We start from the raw sequence: 14019 nt of genomic DNA on the forward strand, positions 1-14019 counted from the left end.
TAGTTTAACCCTCTATTCCTTCAGCTCTCAGCTCAAGAATTTCCTTCCTGGCGCGGCCTTTCTCCCTAATTCCCATACAAAGATAAAGCACACTATCAATTAAAGCATTTTTTAAATCTCTTAATAGCACCATATTTCGATTATTTTAACATTTTATATTTCTCTCCTTCGCGGTTATCCAGTTGGGACTTTACAATATTTTTGATCATTAGGTTAAATTTTTTCCCTAATACATACATTACATTTATCGCACAGATGAAGAGGAGATTATTTTTCTTTTAAAACATGTGTCAGCATTGTTTATCAGGGGACCACGTGGCCTAATGGATAAGGCGTCTGACTTCGGATCAGAAGATTGAGGGTTCGAATCCCTTCGTGGTTGTTCCGTAGCTTTTGTATTAATCCCAAAACGTTTTGTTCGTAGTGGCATTTCTGCTCACTTTTAATACTTTTCTTTTCTTGCTTAAAGCCAGAAATAAAAAATGTACTCATTTTTTCACCGTAACAGTTAATTCTCCATGTATTTCCCCTCCACATCCTTTGCCTTTCTTTTTGTTTCTTTTTCTCCCTCCATGTGTCTTTTGTTTATATCTCATTACCACTATACAGCCTGTCCATTCTCTCAGTCGGAGCTACTCAAAATTTCCTCTTTGAACCCTCAGCAGCCCCTGGGAGCTGCTTAAAAATGCAAATTTTAGTTGTACAATCCGCAGCTCCGCGCCACCCTTGATTTACTGCATTAGCATTTCTGGAGGTGGGGCCCAGGAATCCGGGTTTTAACAAGTTATCCAAGTGATTCCTGTAGGCGCTCAAGCTTGGGAACCACTGGAGACTTTACAATCTGCATAATGTCGCGTCTTTCCCGTCCACTTGACCAGAAAGTGCAAACCTTCTGAGCCTTTTAGCGCCAATCAACCTGAGTTGGGAGGCGCGGGGGGAGGGAGAGCGAGGCAAGAAAAAGGGCAACAACCTTAACAAGAATGACTCTCACAGATGTAGAAAGAATGGTTGAATTAAAACAATCACTATCTCTAACTCCCAGAGAAATAGTAGACCTAGGCAAACCGCATTAGCCATCTTAAACCATTAGGCAAAGGCTAAACTTACCACCTCACCAGTTACTTGCCAATTGGAAAGGGAAAACTTAGAGAACCCTAAGAACATTATTTTCATTATCATTGTGATATCCTGACAAGTGCCTCTTGACGTGAAGTAAGTACTGTATAAAGTACACAGTATCAGGCCAAAATTGTTTAACATGAATCTAGTCAGTTAAACAAAAGGATAGAATCGATCCTTTAGACTTCCACTGTACAGAAAATGTTGTTGTTAGGTGCAGTGGAGTCGGTTTCCACTCACAGCGACCCTATGCACAACAGAAGGAAACACTGCCCAGTCCTGCACCATCCTTACAATCCTTGCTATGCTTGAGCTCATTGTTGCAGCCACTGTGTCAATCCACCTCGTTGAAGGTCTTCCTCTTTTCCGCTGACGGTGTACTTTGCCAAGCATGATCTCCATCTCCAGAGACTGAACCCTCCAGACAACATGTCCAAAGTATGTAAGACACAGTCTCCCCATCCTTGCTTCTAAGAAGTGTTCTGTTTGTATTTCTTCTAAGACATATTTGTTCTTTCTTTTAGCAGTCCATGGTATATTCAATATTCTTCGCCAACACCACAATTCAAAGGCGTCAATTCTTCTCTGGTCTTCCTTATTCATTATCCAGCTTTCACATGCATATGATGCAATTGAAAATACCATGGCTTGGGTCGGGCGCACCTTAGTCTTCAAGGTGACATCTTGTTCTTCAACACTTTAAAGAGGTCCTTTGCAGCAGATTTGCCGAATGCAATGTGTCTTTTGATTTCTTGACTGCTACTTGCATGGGTGTTGATTGTGGATCCAAGTAAAATGAAATCCTCCACAACTTCAATCTTTTCTCCGTTTATCATGATGTTTGTTGCTCATTGGTCCAGTTGTGAGGATTTTTGTTTTCTTTATGTTTATGTTTTTTTTCTTGTATGAGATTTATTTATTTTTATAATTTTTATTGTGTTTTCAGTGAAAGTTTACACATCCAGTCAGTCTCTCACACAAAAACCCATATACACCCCCAATTACTCTCCCCCTAATAAGTCAGCCTGCTTTCTTCCTCCACTCTCTTTTTGTGTCCATTTCCCCAGCTCCTAACCCCCTCCACCCTCTCATCTCCACTCCAGGCAGGAGATACCAACATAGTCTCAAGTGTTCACCTGATCCAGGAAGCTCACTCCTCACCAGCATGCCTCTCCAACCCATTTTCCAGTCCAATCCATGTCTGAAGAGTTGGCTTCGGGAATGGTTCCTCTCCTGGGCCAACAGAAGGTCTGGGGGCCATGACCACCAGGGTCCTTCTAGTCTCAGTCAGACCATTAAGTCTGGTCTTATGAGAATTTGGGGTCTGCATCCCACTGCTCTCCTGCTCCCTCAGGGGTTCTCCATTGTGTTCCCTGTCAGGGCAGTCATCGGTTGTAGCCGGGCACCATCTAGTTCTTCTGGTTTCAGGATGTTTATGTTTCTTTATGTTTATGTACAGGAAATAGAGGAATAAATTAAAAGATTGTGTGAGGAAACAATGAGACAAATCCACAAAAAAATTGGCTAGGACTTTTTTTAAAAAGTCAATTAAAAAACGACAAAAAATGATACAATGCTGGTCTAGACTAAAAGAGATTGAGGAAACAACCAAATAAATGAATGACCTTTGATTGCATCCTGTTCAGTAAAAACAGTTCTGAAACATGTATTGTTGTTGTTATTAGTTACTGTCCATTATCATTAAATCCTTATTAAAATAAAAAATAGCATGGAATAGATGATCTATGGTAACACAGAGTACATTGTAAAGAACTTATGGGCATCTGTAGTTGTGGTGGAGTGGTTAAGGTGATGGACTAGAAGTCCATGAGGTCACCTGTTGGAACTAGAAACATTGACTTTTATGCCTTCATCTCCATCTCTACCTGCTAATTACCATATTGTATTGCAAGCTACTTTTAAAGGTATTCAACTTTCTCTTGGATCTTTCACAAGTTACGTAACAATGGATTTCTCATTGCTCTGGAAGGAATTATTTTGGATGACTAAACTAAGTCAAAGGAATCAATAGAACCTTGTTTTGTTTCAGTTCTGAGGTTTCTTGGATTCAAATTCCCATTGACTGAAGAAAACCAAGCTAAAAGGGCTTCACATAGTCACATTTAGAACGACACAGTAATCCCACTACTTCCTTTTCTACAGCCATAACGGATGCAGCACTTGATTTAGGATGTAACGTCACCTAAATGAAGATGCTTGAAAGACAGCTACCTATTCAACTGACTGGAAGAGCTCCATATTTATATCCATTCCAAAGAGAGGTGATCCAAAAGATTGCAGAAATTATCAAACAATATCATCAATATCACACAAAAGTAAAATTTTGCTAAAAATCATTCAAAAGTGTTTGCAGCAGTCCATCAACAGGAAACTGCCAGAAATTCAAGCCAGATTCAGAAGAGGTGTGGACCAAGGGATATCATAGCTGATATCAGATGGGTCATCGCTGAAAGCAGAGAATATCAGAAAGCTGTTTGCATGTGTTTTATTTTTATTTATTTATTTACTTTTTGCAAATGGATTTTTATCTTTATTTAATTTTGATCAAGCACTTGGGATAATATTTAAAGGATTAGCCTGATGAATCATAATGCTATGTTAGAAGAAACAGATTTGATGGTGCCTTCTAAAACATATATTCACCTCACATTCTTAGCTTCCACCCAAATCCTTGCTGATGTTAATATTTTCTGGTCTGTCTCTAGAAACCAAAATTCCTGCATCTGGCGTAAATAGATAACTACTGAGCAGTAACTCAGATGGTGGAGAGAAGAGCACTAAAGGTTCTTGCTAATTTCAAGAAGTCAACACATAAATCAAAAGAAGTTCCGAGGTCCTAGTGCCACCTCACATAAAGAAAAAAAAACATAAAGAGGCGGTGTAGATTAAGGCAATGTTCCCAGGCCACATCAATGAGAGAGGATGAAAAAATTCTAGGGAGCTTGAGGGTAAATGAAGCCATGTGGTATAAGTATTACAAAGGATATGCCAGATTAGTCTAAACTTTTTAAGGGCACCAACAGTGCTTTTCCTAAGTTAAATCTGAGGTAAGTGCAAGAGTCATCCTATTAAAGTGAAGGATGGAATTTGTCTAAACTATTTTTGCAGTGGGTAACATTAACTAGACCTTGTGGGTGTGACTGACATTAATTATCATTCTGTAGCGGAGCTCCCCAGACTTCAGGATGAATGGGAAATGACAGAGGTGATCAGCACACTTGCGCTGGATGGTCAAGCTCAGTCCTCAGCCTGAGAAACCAGCAAATACTCTTTCCCAATCAAAGCCTGAGACTGATGTAAATGTTATTCAGTTGGGCATGTTTTCTTTTCAATAAACAATCCACCATTTGAGGAAGAATTGGGTCAGGGTATTATCAGTGTGTGTTTTTTGGTATCCCCAAGGTTACCCTGTTTTTTTGACTATGCAAAGGTATTTGACTTTGTCAATCATAACAAATTATGAATAACATCGTGAATGGGAATTCCAAAACACTCCATTGTGCTCATGAGGAACCTGTACTTAGACCAAGGGACAGTCATTGGAGCAGAACAAGGGGGTACTGTGAGTTTTAAAGTCAGGAAAGGAGTGTTTCAGGGCTGTATCTTTTCTCCATGTTTATTCAATCCATATGCTGAGCAAATAATCCAGGTGGACCATGTGAAGAAGAATGCAGCATCAAGATTGCAGGAAGACTCACAAAAACCTGCATTATAAAGATAACACAACCTTGCCTGCTGAAAGTGAAGAGGACTTGAAGCACTTACAGATGCAGGTCAAAGAGTGCATCCTTCAGTAGATTACACCTCAATATAAAGAAAACAAAAATCCTTACATCTGGACGTATAAGGAACATCATGATGAATGGAGAAAAGCTTGAAGTTGTCAAGGATTTCATTTTACTTGGATCCACGATCAACACCCATGGAAGTATAAATATTATAAGTAGCAGTCAAGAAATCAAAGGACTCATTGCACTGGGCAATTCTGCTGCAAAAGACTGCTTAAAGTGTTAAAAAGCAAAGATGTCACTTTAAGGACTAAGGTGCTCCTGACCAAATGGTGTTTTCAATTACCTCACATGCATGTGAAAACTAGACAGTGAATAAGAAAGGCCAAAGAAGAAATGATACCTTTGCATTACAGTGTTGTTGAAGAATATTGAATGAACCATGAACTGCCAGAAGAACAAACAAATTTGTCTTGGACACAGCCACACTGCTCCTTGAAAGTGAGGGTAGCAAGACTTGTCTTACATACTTTGGACATGCTATCAGGAGGGACAAATCCCTGGAGAAGGACCTCATGCTTGGTACAGTAGAGGCTCAGAGAAAAAAAGGAAGACGTTAAATGAGATGGATTGACACAGTGACTGTAATAATCGGCTCAAGCATAAGAGTGACTGTGAGGATGGCTCAGGCCCAGCAGTGTTTCCTTCTCTTGTACATAGGGTTGCTGTGAATCGAAATTGACTTGATGACACTTAACAACAATAAAAACTACGATAACCTTTGCAGGGATGGGCCAGTGGCGCAATGGATAACGCGTCTGACTACGGATCAGAAGACTCCAGGTTCGACTCCTGGCTGGCTCGTTATTGCCTACATCTTTTGGGTTCCACAAATTTAAAAGATTAGTGTAGAAATATTAGGTTCTGAGAAATGCCCTTTGCAGAGATTTTGTTCTCACACCAAGGAGTATTTGTTATGCATCTACTTAATACAAAGTACAGTGAGGAATGAAAGACGTTGGAGAGACTCGTGTCTGACTTCCTGTAATGATCTCATGAGTGCTGCTTTCTGTTCTCATTTCTCTCTCACTGTAACCAAATGCAAAAGAGCTCTTGCTGCCTCTGCAACTGTTCTGTAGGTGTTTTTATTTCATTTGTTTGGTTGATCGATTTAATTTTGAACAAATAACACTGTCTTAGGTTGGGTTCTCTAGAGGAGCAAAATCAGTGAAGGGTGTGTGTGTGTGTGTGTGTGTGTGTACACACATACATACACATATATCCAGTTGCTATGGAGTCGATTCTGACTCATAGGACAGAGCAGAACCGGCCCATAGGGTTTCCAGAAGTGACTGGTGGATTCTAACTGCCTTTGGTTAGCAGCCAAACGCTTAACCATTGCACCACCAAAAAAACAAACCCAGTGCCGTCGAGTCAAATCTGACTCATAGCGACCTTACAGGACAGAGTAGAACTACCCCATAGTGCTTCCAAGGCGTGTCTGTTGGATTCCATGTACCAACCTTTTGCTTAGCAGCCCTAACTCATAACCACCACCCCATCAGGGTTTCCTATTGCACCATCAAAAACCAAACCAAACCTACTGCAGTCGAGTTGATTCCGACTTATAGCGACCCTATAGGAGAGAGCAGAACTGACCCATAGGACAGAGTAGAACTGACCCATAGAGTCTCCAAAGAGTGCCTTGCAGATTGCAACTGCCTACGTTTTGGCTAGCAGCCACAGCTCTAGGGTTTCTACTGCTCTATCAGGGCCCCCTAATTAAATAGTCCCTTTTAAAACTCTCTTTGAGTCATCCCAATTTGAACATGCCATTTGTCTCCTATTGAGACCCTGACTGATAGAAACCGTGATACAGATGATGAGGTCATTAGGAGTGGATGGTAACAGTTTGGGGGGGAGTGGTGGCTAATAGACAACATAAATGTTTTGAACATGGGGCAAAAACATGGAAATAAACATATACTAGTCTTGTAATAGTTATAAAAATACAGAAAGCTCACTGACTTTTAGCATGCTTTTTAAGAAGGAGATGAAGACCTAGTAGCAAGCAGTAATGGTATGTGATACTCAAATTCTCTCTCAAAAAAGATGATTCTGAAGGACCCAAGTCTCATGACTCTATTCATTCTGTTCCAGAAGAATTAGATATGGTTGTGCCTCTTTTTGACATTTGAGGAAAATAATTAGCTTTTTTATAACCTGAGAAAAATGCCGTTTACCTTTTCGTGTGCTTTCTCCTCACAAATCTTTAAGAATACATTGTTGTCATTGTTGTTGTGTGCCATTTAGTGGATTCCGATTTATAGCAACCCTATAGGACAGAGTAGAACTGCCCCACAGGTTTCCCTAACCTGTAATCTTTACTGGAGCAAATCTCCAGGTCTTTTCTCCTTCAGAGCTACGGGTGGAACAAGACTCCTTTCTTCAAGGAAGCTCAGAGTGCATCAGATTAAAAAAAAAAAAAATGATGATACAAACAACAATTATAATTTAGTTTCTTTAGGTCTACAGCTGACTAAGTTAGTCAGCACTCTTAAAGCTGCAAGTGATTGAAACTAATTACCAGTTGTCAGAACGGGGAAACCCTGGTTGTAGTGTAGTGGTTAGGAGCTATGGCTACTAACCAAAAGGTCTGCAGTTTGAATCCACTAAACCCTATGGATCACTTCAAATCCACCAGTCGCTCCCTGCAAATCCTGTGGGTCCCCTACCTTTCACGGTCGCTATGAGGCGGAATCGACTCGAAAGCAACGGGTTAAAGGGTTTTATCAGAAAGTTCCACTTGTTAACTCGCTTAGATAGACACTAATCGTGCATTGGTAGTTTTTAGCAGGTTTCTTACAGCCGGATTTCCTGTATTTTCAACAACTGAGCTGCTTTGTTTCCATTTTTTCTGAGGAATTTTCATATTAGAATTTTCTATATTTGTTAGTAGAGAGTTCCTGTATCCTGAGAAGGTAAGCATAATAACGGGCTCAGATTCCTAGAGATTTGGCTTCAGGGAAACCCAAATAACCCGTTGACCTCCAGTCCAACTTATAGCGACTCATAGGACAGGATAGAACTACCCTGTAGGGTTCCTGAGGCTGTAATTTCTACATCTTTCTCCTGCGGGGGAGTGCCTGGACGGTTCGAACGGCAACGTTCCGATGCTTTACCACTTTGCCAGGAAGCCAATAAATAAATAAAGTACTGCCCCGTACAGTTTCCAAAGAGCGCCCGGTGGATTCGATGTGCCAATCTTCTAGTTAGCAGCTATAGCACTTAACCCCAACGCCACCAGGGTTTTGGATCACAACCTTCAAATCATCCATCCAAGGAGAAAAGTAATGACCTGAGGCTCCGGTGAGATTCGAACTCACGACCCCTGGTTTACGAGACCAGTGCTCTAACCCCTGAACTACGGAGCCTTCGCGAGGAAGGAATTATTCCCTTTTCCTTAAACTGGTGATTAACACAGTCTAATTTTTAGTTTTATTTGGTTTCTAGAAAATCTGACATTCCACCCTCATTTCCTCTCTGATTTTCTGGGTTGTTTTCGAACAAGTCCCACACTCTGCTAGTTTTAACTTCTCATCCATTGACTTTTGTCAAAAGAAGTGCCCCCCCAAACAAAACCAAGCCAATTGCCACAGAGTCAATTCCGACTTATAGCGACCCTATACCAGCACCCCAGTGCTGTCGCTAAAAAAAAAAAAAAAAAAAAAAAAAAAAAATTTTTTTTTCTAGCGACCCTATAAAACCCTATAGGACAGAGTAAAACTGCCCCATAGAGTTTCCAAGGAGCGCCTGGTGGATTCGAACTGCCGACATTTAGGTTAGCAGCCACAGCTGTTAACCACTACTCCACCAAAGTTTCCAAAAGAAGTATAGGGCTTTAATATGCCTCCTGAAAATTTTACTCAAATCCAGGATAGTCGAAGATTGGGGACTACAAGTCGACCAGAGATGGAAATAGCAGCCTGTCCGTTGTCAAGATAGGGAGTTTGGGGTGGGGTCTTCGGTGCCCTCTTGATTTTACTTACAGCCAGGCCCTCCGCTCTGCAGTACTTTTCTCAGGGTTTGCGCCCAGGTATTCCGAACTTCAGTTCTTAGAGCCTTGGGGGAAAGCAGAGGAACTCTGTCTCATTTTCTCCGATACCAGAAATAAAAAGAGATAGACTGAAGGGGAGCGTATTTTTTTTTTTTTTTTTGTCAAAAAAAAAAAAAAAATCTGTTACGCAGCCTAAAAGGGGGGAGATGAGACTAGCTCCTGGGAATAGCGACCTAATCGAGAGAGTCCTCCTGCTGTACTTTGGTCTTTGAAGCTGAAAAAATTGTTTCCGAGAGTCGATTCAGGTCTCAAATCCCGTGGCCGTGTTTCTTATTCTCCATCCAGCAGCGCTGAAATTCAAGTAGAAGAGTCCTGTCCAAGCGCGTTGTGGCAAAGAAACTAGAAAATTGTTACAAGATAGATTCCACTGTTACTGGAGCTTTGAGGGGGGCATCAGAAAAGCTATTTTGGGACTCGGCGGAGAAAACCAACAACCATAATGTAAGCCCCAGTGCCCAAAATGTAATGTAATGTAAGCAGAGAGGGGCAAAAAGGAAAGTCAACCGCGGGTCCTAGGTCTCCTGTTCCAAGCCAGGGGTCCTGCACGTCCGCCCTACAGGGCATCCGAAAAGAAGCAGGAATTGTTATCCTCTCTACTTTTATACTTTGATAGCTCACCATAAACAGTAGCCCGTAATAATAATAAAACAAAATCGTCTACTACTGATGAGTACAAGTAACTTATTAAAACAACCTAGAAAAATAGGAGTCGCTAGTTAGGAGGTGAGGAATCCCAGCTCTGTTTGTTCCATCTCGGAGATACAGCTCTCTCAACTTCGAGAAAAGAGACTGCAAAATGTATGGTTTAAGGGCAGAGGGAAGGAGTGGAGTTGCCAGAACCTGGCAAGAGCTCTCCCGTGAGAGAGGAGCCACCTACCAAGGGCTGTGCCCTTGGGAGAAACGCAGCCTAGCAGGGAAGGAATGGGAGGAACATTTGCATCACCTCTCTCTCTTCCTACCACCTGATCTCTTGCTAGTGCTTCCAATTGGAATTCTGAATCCAGCAAGAAAGACCTAGCGAAGCAGTCTTCAAAGGTGCAGAGCAGAGTAGGAAATGGTCCTGGAAGGGCAAATGGAGAACACACCAGAGCACTGGTGTTGTAATTTGTGTGGTCCCTTCCTACATTTGCTTGGGGCATGAATTTCTATCCTATATAATCTTTGGAAAATAAGATTGGAGCTTTAGCAGCTGATAAGAAATACTTACCTCTAGACATTTTTAATTAGGGACATAACAACGGCAAGAAGGAACACAAATATGTTTGCCATAAACTTTCATGAAGTGAGGATGCAGGCATGAAATATGGATTCTTTCCATCAGATGCATCCCAGTGAGACTGGTATATGGAAGGCACTTCTTCTTTCAAGTAAGGCTGAGGAGTCAAGTCAATTGCAGCTCATGGTGACCCCAGGTGTTGCAGAGTAGAACTGAGCTCCATAGAGTTTTCATATTTGTGACCTTTCAGAAGCAGCTTACCTTTTCTAAGGTGCCTCTGGGTGTGTTTGAACCTCCAACTTTTCAGTTAGCAGCCAAGCATTTAACCATTTGCACCACCAGGGACTCATTTCTCAATATTGGTGGTAAGCAAAGTTGTCCATTAGGGAACATCAGTTACTGGTTCACAAAAGAAGTAAACTTGCAGCAGAATATAATTAAATGCACTGCTGCTTTCATTGAGGAACTCTTTCTACACATGAAGAATAAATAAATAAATAATAAATTGATCAATAGCGTGGTGATATAGCTGATTTACATTATGGCACAAGCTCTGTATCTGGAAATGGAGCTGTATGGTAGCAAACACATGGATTAGCACTCGTCTGCAGACCACATTTTCAGTGACTGCGCTCTACACCATATTCTGTGGAGACATCATCGTAGTCATTTGCTTCAAAATAGCGAGTATCCACATTGGTATGACCCTGAGTCTACAGGTACCTAGCTGGTTCTGTTGGACTAAGCGATGGTATACAAAGCAAAGAGAGGTCCCAATTTTGTAATACAGTAACTGTTTTTGGAGGCAGGTATATGGCAAACAGGACTAAACTAGAATTCATAACATCTCTCCTTAAACCTAAAGAAAGCCTAATGTGGTTGTAATTGTTATATACCTTTCAAATCCATAATAGGTAAGATTTAGTGGAACAAGTACTTTTGCCTCCTCATTTGTAGGATGAGAAGGAGGCATCAGCAGAAGCTGAGAAGGTCTAGCCAGGCATAAATAACTTTAGCTAGGTTCAAAGAGGCTGGAAGGAACTCCCAAGAATGCCAAAGATTCCATAAACCAGCCATTCTATTTCGCTTCCGAGATGAGTCAGAACACAAGGGCTTATTGGTCTTGTGGACAGTCTGGAGATAGTCTATCACCTTCAGAGGTAAAGAAACGTATCAAAGTGTACCACAGTGCAGAAAGAAGGCTAATGGAGCTTCCAGTGCAGCACAATCCAGTGAGTAGTGTGCCTAGTTCTCTGCTTTCCACAGAGCTCTAAGCCTTAGATTCATACCCCACATCACTCTAAGTCCTGGTTCTTTGTAAGTTGAAGCTTGTCCAGAATAGAGAGAAATTGTTAGTCTAAGAAGCCTGGAGGTGGTTCCAAAATAAGTCAGTCTGTGTCCTTCCCCTTTCCCTTCCCTTAATGTCAATGTGAATAAATATAAGCTCTCAGTCTTGTTTGCAATTAAAGCTTCTGTATTTGAATTTATTTTCTTTCTCCTTTATAGTGTTCCTTTGTCATATTATATTTTTTGTCATGACTATTGTTCCAGTTCTACGGCTGCATAACAAATTACCAAAAAACTAGAGACGTAGGATCACTGAGTCAGAATCGACACAAGGGCAATGGATTTGGTTTGGTGTGATGTTTATGACAATGAAGCCCTTATGGCACAACGTTTACAAGCTCAGGCTGCTAACCAAAAGAATATCAGTTTAAATCCACCAGCTGCTCCGTGGGAACCCTATGGGGCATTTCCACCCTGTCCTGTGAGTTCAAATCAACTCGATGCCAACATTTTTTTGTTTGTTTTACAATGTCTTGGGTCTGATGTTTTCCCAGAAGCCTTTTCATAATTGTAGCATTGTTTGTCATCTGGAGAGGCTGTAAATGAGAAAATTTTATTTTTTAATATTCGCCAAGTCATTTTCTTTTATAATTAATGATTCTTTCTTTAGTTTATTTCACACACACACAACCCTTTCTATCATAGACAGCTAGAAAAACCCAGGGGTCACCTTCAACACATTGCCTGGAAATATCCTTAGCTAGATCCCCCAGTTCATTAGGTATATCTTTTACTTTCCACATTACCACAGTGACAGTGTTGCTAAACTTTGCCACTAGATAACAAGGCCCCCTTTCCTTCTGCTTCTATTAACATTTTCCTCATTCTTCTGACTAAGCAGCAGATAGAAACTGTCTTCCTGTCATGGGTACTTTCACTAACATTCTCCTGAAGGTCTTACCAGTTTCCACCTGCCGCCTGCTCCCAAAGCCATACCTTAGGGTGCATTACAGCAGTATCTCGTTTTCAGGTAAAAGTATTATATATATTTTATATATATATATATATATATATATGGAAATCCTGGTGGATAAGAGCTACGGCTGCTAACCAAAAGCTTGTGAGTTCAAATTTACCAGGCCCTCCTTGAAAACCCTATGGGACAGTTCTGTAGGATCGATATGAGTTGGAATCTACTGGACAGCAATGGATTTTTATACATAAATCTGTATGAGTTTGTGCCCCTTATGGATTTATTGTTTCTCAGCCCCAAATCATCTTTTTACCTGCTTTGTGAAAATAAATCTGGGTCTTTAAACTATTTTTCCTTTGCTGCCTAGCACTGACGATTTGCCTGGGGAGAATGCTGGAGAGACATTGCAGGCAGAAGAGGGTTTTGCTTCCTGGTGTCCAGGTGTTGCTTGGCCTGCGGCTTCCCCAGTGCTCTTGCCCCACACATGGCTCTCTCCTGCATCAGGCCCCTGCAGCACAGAGCCAGCGGCACCCAAAAACCAGTGGCTACCCCCAGCATCCTTTTGAGTATTTTGGTGCGGAATGCCACAGTGAAAGACCTCTACATGAACTGCTTTCCGAGAATCCTAGAAAATGTATTTCCAGCAAGTTCCAAGCCGCAGAATTCAAGCAAGTTGGGCACCACAGTGATTTCTGTTAGTGCCTTCCGCATCAAAGGGACTGGAGGCCCACTTCAAAGGGAGGCAGAGAGGAAGCAGAGGGTGGGGCCCGTGCTGGGCCTAGGACTGGGCCAGGGATACCGGAGCAGGGGGAGAAGAGAGGAATGAGCGGCCCCCAACAACCTGGCTCCCTCTTCTCCAGGGCTGTAAGAATCATTCAGCTCCTGTCTACCATCGGACTCTCCTGCTTTTCGGTTTGGTAGTCAGTGAGTTTAGAGCTCGCACTTAGTATAACAAATACCAGACTTTCTTTTCTCTGTTGAGTTCTAGGTAGGAGCTGGTACATCAATCTACAGAGTGATATTATGTGATACTATGTGTCACGTGTCAGGATGGCTGAGCGGTCTAAGGCGCCAGGTTTAAATTTCTGCTTCCCACTCTCGGGGTTTCTGGTCTCTAAATAGAGACGTGGGTTCGAATTCCGCTTCTGAGGCAGTTTTGTACCTGTCCTGCGCAATCGAAAGTATCACGTTTGATCCAGCAACACTTGAGGTTTCTAAGGTTTCTTCTCTTTGTTAAACGTCCCCATGCCAACTCTCCTCCTACTCTTGCAATCCCTGCCATTCGTTCTGCCCCTGTCGCGCCAACTTGGGCTCCCCTCTCACTAGGGCATCACCTTTCAATATTCCACTTTCCTCCCACTTCCCAAGTGTAACATTTGCTTTTCCAATGATACCTACCACCGACGGCCCACCCCCACCCATTGACCTAGTGTACCTGAAACACACTGCAGCAAAGAAAGGTATCTCTCCTGCCTCAAACAAAACACTTGACAACTGAAAATTCCAATTAGTGATTCCGGAATATTTTCAGAGCTAACAAGACACATTTTAAAATCCT

At 41.8% G+C, this 14019-nt stretch overlaps 3 non-coding genes across 3 annotated transcripts; 2 read left to right on the forward strand and 1 right to left on the reverse strand.

The window, feature by feature from the left end:
• Window positions 1-309: 309 nt before the first annotated feature.
• On the forward strand, window positions 310-382 carry TRNAR-UCG (transfer RNA arginine (anticodon UCG)). Its single transcript has one exon. It is a non-coding gene; the product is annotated as a tRNA-Arg (tRNA).
• Window positions 383-5659: 5277 nt separating this feature from the next.
• TRNAR-ACG (transfer RNA arginine (anticodon ACG)) lies at window positions 5660-5732 on the forward strand. The gene has a single exon. It is a non-coding gene; the product is annotated as a tRNA-Arg (tRNA).
• A 2497-nt stretch (window positions 5733-8229) lies between these two features.
• Window positions 8230-8302, reverse strand: TRNAT-CGU (transfer RNA threonine (anticodon CGU)). Its single transcript has one exon. It is a non-coding gene; the product is annotated as a tRNA-Thr (tRNA).
• Window positions 8303-14019: the final 5717 nt, after the last annotated feature.

The sequence above is a fragment of the Elephas maximus genome, chromosome 1 (genome assembly GCF_024166365.1).
Source record: "Elephas maximus indicus isolate mEleMax1 chromosome 1, mEleMax1 primary haplotype, whole genome shotgun sequence".
Classification (NCBI taxonomy): domain Eukaryota; kingdom Metazoa; phylum Chordata; class Mammalia; order Proboscidea; family Elephantidae; genus Elephas; species Elephas maximus.